Source organism: Mustela erminea, chromosome 1 (assembly GCF_009829155.1).
Source record: "Mustela erminea isolate mMusErm1 chromosome 1, mMusErm1.Pri, whole genome shotgun sequence".
In the NCBI taxonomy this organism is placed as follows: Eukaryota; Metazoa; Chordata; class Mammalia; order Carnivora; family Mustelidae; genus Mustela; species Mustela erminea.
The window spans coordinates 117,511,302-117,517,397 of NC_045614.1; positions in this window are offsets into that span (position 1 = coordinate 117,511,302).

Below are 6,096 nucleotides of genomic sequence, written 5' to 3' on the forward strand. Positions count from 1 at the left end.
GTAAAATTATTCACATTTCTTTTTATTGTTATCATTCCTAAGGACATTGTCTTTAAATTTTGAGGAAGATTTTTGGTACAGAATTTTAAAACCTTTAGATTTTTCAGCCCACATCAATGTCAATCTCATGAATACTATAAATATATAGTAATGTATGAAGCCTAAACAGAAATCTCAAATAACCCAAGGACCTCAGATCCCCTCTTACCCTCCTGCCAATTGAATTTTCATCTTGGGACTGAGTTGGCCAAGTTGGGACATAATCTTTTACAGATGCCTCACAAACTGAGGAATCACTGGAAGAATCCATGGGAGCTAATGGTACAAGAGCCTAAATCATAGTCTGTGTGTCAAATAGGTAATGCTGCCACTCTTAACTTTATCCTGGAAAATTTTCATCATCAAGATATAAGTATCAGAGTTTAGGATTTCCTCCATCTTCCTGAGTGTGGCTTACCTATCATAGACTAGAGATGATGAAAAATATTTTTTTGTCATGGTAGAAGTCAACTCTTTCTTCAAATTGAGAAAATTGAATCCCAGTGATGTTAGTAACTTGCTCAAGTTCCATAGCAATTTATGGGCTTCTTTCTAATGAAATAAAAGTAGAAGATTAATATGGTCACCAGGAGCGATGGGTAATTAATTTGTGTTACAACTTTACTGAGAACTAATTGACATACAGCAAACTGCATATATATAAAGGTAATATTTTGATTAGTTTTTATATATGTATAGACTAATAAAGCCATCACCACAATAGAAACAATGAACATACCCATCAAAATCCATTAAATCCCCCCAAAATTTTTCATGTATTTTTTTAATCCTTTCCGGCTGTTCTTTGCTCCTTGCCATCCCCCCACCCATTTTGTTCCAAGGCAATGAGTGATCTATTATTACAGTTTAATTTTCATTTTCTAGAATTCTTATGAATAATTACATAGTATCCATATTTTGTCTTCTTTCACCTCAAGAAATTATTTTGAGATTTATCTCTGGTTTTGTATATATCATTTTTGTACCCTTTTATTACTGAGAAGTATTTCATTCTGTGAATGTACTACAATTTATTATTCATTTACATAGTGTCAAGTGGTGATGGTAGACATTTGGGGTTTTTTCCGGTTTTGGGCTGTTAAAAATAAAGTAGCCATGAGCATTGTATACAAGTCTTTGAGTCAACCTTGCTTTTGTTTTTCTTGGGTAAATACCTAGGACTGGGTGATATATTTGAGTCAAATGATAGGTATGTGTTTAACTTTTTAAGAAACTGTCAAACTGTCTCCCACTGTTGTTATACCTTTCCCACCAACAGCATATGAGAGTTCCAGTAGCTCCATGTCTTCACCAATATTTTGTATAGCCAATCTTTTTTTATTTTAGCCATCCTAGTTGATGTATAGGGGTATGTCGTTGCAGTTTTTATTTGCATTTCTCAGTGATATTGAGCATATTTTCTTGTGCTTATTTGCCATCTATATATCTTCTTTAACAAAATGTCTGCTGTGATCTTTTGCCCAATGTTTAATTGGATTATGTTCTTATTATTGAGTTGTAAGAATTCATTACATATTCTGGATAAAAGGCTTTTGTCAGAAACTTTATTTTGCTTTCTCAGGCTAGCAAAAACTTCCAATACACTGTTGAATGCAAGTGATGAGATCAGACATCCTTACCTTCTTCTTGACCTTAGAGATAAGCCTTTCACCCCCAAGGTGATACCATTTATCAGGTCAAGGAAGTTCCCTTACATTTAATTAACACAACTTCTTTTTTTTTTAATACTAGAACAGAATTCCCTTGTGCCATAAGAGATCTTATCTGTGACATTAGCATTCCCCACAGTCATAGAACTATATATACAAAAGTGAAAGTTGGAAGCATGTATGGAATCAAGCTGTACTGGTGACTCTGGAATCAAATTTTTGCTTCTGTGAGAGAAATGGAAAAAAATTGATAGACGTGCCTGTGTTCTTCTTTCTATGCTTATGGTAGAAATTAATAGTCAATCAAGCATTCTTTCCCAGGGAACCCAAATGCAGGAGCAGATATCAGATCATCACAGAGCCTGTACAACCACTAAAGTTAGCATGTGTGATGAATGTTTGCCATCCCTGACCTATAATATTTCTACATAAAACGTAACAAACAAAATATTCAATAATGTGGCAGAATATAGATATGGTATAATATCATTTGGTTTCTGGATATGGTCAGGAAACAACTTTAGAAAATCATCTCATAGCTTTGGGAGCCTTTTCATAAATATTCATTCAAACAACATTGTGTGGAGAGCCCAGATTTGGAGACAGCAGATCATTTAGAAAACTGTAGAACCATAGGATGTTCCAGAAAGGAGGTTTTTTTGAGAGTACCTAAATCAGAAGTTTTCAGACCTTTTGTTTTTAGCTTAAGAACATTTTCTTTTAAAGAAATTTACAAAAAAAGTCCAATATATAATAAGCCAACTAAAAGTAAGACTACTACAGTTTCCTCATGTGCTACTCTTCCATCTCTTGGGAGCCCTGAGATATCTTGCTGAAAAATGCTAATGCTCCATTGAGCAAAGTTTCAAAACCACTGATCTTGTTCAGCTTTCATTTATGAATGTAAGGAGTGATGTCAAGCATCAAGGTCACCTGGGTAGAAAATGACAAATGAAACTTGAAGACAGATCACTTGATACTGGTCTTATATTTTCTTCTGCATACATATACATATGAGTGGTTAAAGATAATAATAAGGCTAAATGGCCGCATAAAACTTTACAAAGCATTCTCTTATTTATGATCTTATTTGGTTCCCGAACATCTTCCTTTCCAAATTAGGAAACAGAGGCTCAAAGAAGCAGGAAATTTCCCAAGAACACAGAACTAATATTTTGTTATAATGGGGCTCAAGTATAGCTTTACCTATACTTGGGCTAATGAACCATGCATTCTCTGTACCCACAGAAATTCAGATCTCATAGACTTCTGCAAAGCTCCAGACATATATCCAACCACTCATGAGATTTCTTCATCTCCATATTTATTGCCTCATAGGTATCCCCAGCTTGCCACATCCAAGGTTGAACTAACATCTCTGCTCCCCACCCTCAAACGTATATAGGTGGGGGTGGACATCTGTATTTCTAGAATCTCCCTGCACATTACTGACATGTAGCTAAGATGATGAAGCACTGGACTAGAGAATTGAACCCCAGCTCCTTAACACAGCACACAGAATCTGTGTGATAATGCCAGGCTCACATCTCCAATATGATCCTCTGCTACTCTGTGCCTGACACTTTGTACTCGAAGATCGTAATATCTGCAGTTAGTTGAACTTGATACATTCTTTTACCCTTTTGCACATTGTATTCCTTCTCTCTTCCCAGATAACTAGCAAATTCATTTATCCTTCAATACCATGATCAAGCAGTGTCCCTTGTGTGAGGATTCAACTGACCTCTTCAAGCCGATTCTGGTTCCATTTTACTATGTATATTATTCTATCATTATATTTATACTAATAAGTCACTTAAATGATGGGCTTTGTATTGGACTGTTGGTAGGGTCTTATTTCATTCATCTTTTTTTTTTTTTTTTTTTGCACAATGGAAATGAAGTTTTTCCTGTTTACCACGATTTCTCATTTCCTCTATTTGGACCCAGTACAAATTTTCCTGATTTTGTAAGACCATGCTTTCTCCTGTACATGAAGGAACCATTAACTTAGCTCAAGGGCATCTCCTGCATGTGATCTGTAATGGAATTGCAAGATTGACAGCAAAAGTAAATAAAGTCAACAATCTAGAGATGGTTGAGCATAGCCTGAAGTACAATTAATTGATCAATTAAACAACAGATATTTATTATGTATCTGTTCTATTATTGGCACCATAATAGACATTCCAGCATTACAACATCATATAATTTTTGCCTAAGATGTTAACTCTCTAGTTTGCCACCTCGACCCACATAAGAAACCTATTTAAAACTTAACTAACAAATAAATAGAAAGCAGCTAACATTTGCTCCTGAAATCTTAAAATCAGAAGAATAAGCAATACATTATATGATTTGTTTATAAGGGTTGTTTCCCAGCCTTTTGGCAGATGCCTACAATTCCTCCAGTAGAGTGTCATCATATTAATATAAGGGTCTGATCCCTGTTAAAATGCAAATAACCTCAGGAAGAAAAAATTAGGTAATTATTCATTAAATGTGCTTTTTTATTAATGAAATTCATAGGAGTAGATTTTTTAGGAAGGTAGAGGATGAGAGCAAGAGGGAGTGTAGAAAAGAGGCACTGGCATGCAGGCAAAAAGTTGAGTTGAATACTGAGTGAACAGGTGATTCCACAAGGGTCTACTCAAACGAGTTATGGATTATTGTTTAGGATGAGCATATTTAAGGGGGTCTGTAATGTAGGAATCAAAGAATACTAAAATTTGGCTATTTCTAATAATTTTCAAAAATTTCTGTCCTAATATAGAAAGTACTAGAGTAAGCAAATCAAAAGGTCATTTGTGATAAAACCACTATGTTAGAGACAACCAAATTATCCAATGATGGGAGTAGTATCAAATTAAATTATGATATTTGCAAACAGTGGACTTCTTTGCAAATAGTACAAATGATATTCTAGGACAGCCTAATTTCTTAAGTTGTTATAGGATAGGAAATACATTCAGGATAAACAGTAGAGTAAAAAAATTCATCTTATAAAGTAATGTATACTGGGACACCTGGGTGGGTCGGTCTAAGTGTCCGACTCTTGGTTTCAGCTCAGGTCATGATCTCAGGGTCATAAGATTGAGCCCTACATCAGACTCCATGCTCAGCAGGGAGTCTGCTGGAGATTCTTTACCTCTTCTTCTCCTCTGCTCCTCCCGCTGCACACTCTTTCTTTCTCTAAAATAAGTAAATAAATCTTTAAAAATAAAATAAAGTAAAATAAAATACATATAATATATGATCCTTGATTTGTGAAAAACATGTGTGTATATATATATATGTGTGTGTGTATATATACATGTATAAATATATATGTATTTTTACAAAGAGGTATATAAATATGCATATATTTATATATATCTTTAAATATATAAATATAACTTTTCTACAAATATTAGTATATATACAAATAAATATTTGTATAATATATAATGCATATATACATGAATATATGTTTATAGAATATATCTATATTTATAGAAAAAAGATCTAACCCTGATATTGGTAGTGCATATCTTTGCACGAATTGGGGAAAGAGACTATGAACATTCATTTTAAACAGATAAAATTTTTTATCTGTGTTCTTTGATTTTGTTTTGAATTACAATTTTAAAAATTTATAAGCTTTTTAAAGGAAGTCCAGTTAGAAGTTATAAAATTTTAAGGCATTCTGTAAGATCACCTTGAATTATTAATTTTAAGGGTGTACGATAGTGAATGTGCTAATGAGTCCCTGACTAAGAGCCCCAGGGAGGTTTCACAAAGAACAGAAGTGCCAAAGCTGGTCAAAGGATTACTGTGCAAGATCCTTTCTATGAAAAAAAACCAAACAAATTCATCCATATAATCTTAAAATACTTTTTTACTAATTTTTATTATTTTTAAATTTTAATTCCAATGTAGTTAACATACAGTTTTGTATTAGTTTTGGGTATATAATATCGTGATTCCCCAATTCTATACATTACTTAGTGCTCATTATGATAAGTGCACTCTTAATTCCTTTCACCTATTTTACCCATCCCTCCCACCTCTCTTCTGGTAACCATCAGTTTGTTCTCTATAGTTAAGAGTCTTTTTTTGGTTTGTCTCTTTCTTTTTTCTTTGTTTGTTTTGTTTCTTAAAATCCACATATGAATGAAATCATGTGGTATTTGTCTTTCTCTAACTGATTTACTTCACTTAGCATTATGTTCTAGATCCATCCATGTTGTTGCAAAGGGCAAGATTTCATTCCTTTATTTGACTGAGTAATATTCCATTATACTTATACACCACATCTTTACTTATTCATCTATCAGTGGACAGTGGATCTGCTTCTATAATTTGGCTATTGTAAATAATGCTGCAATAAACATAGAGGTGAATTCAT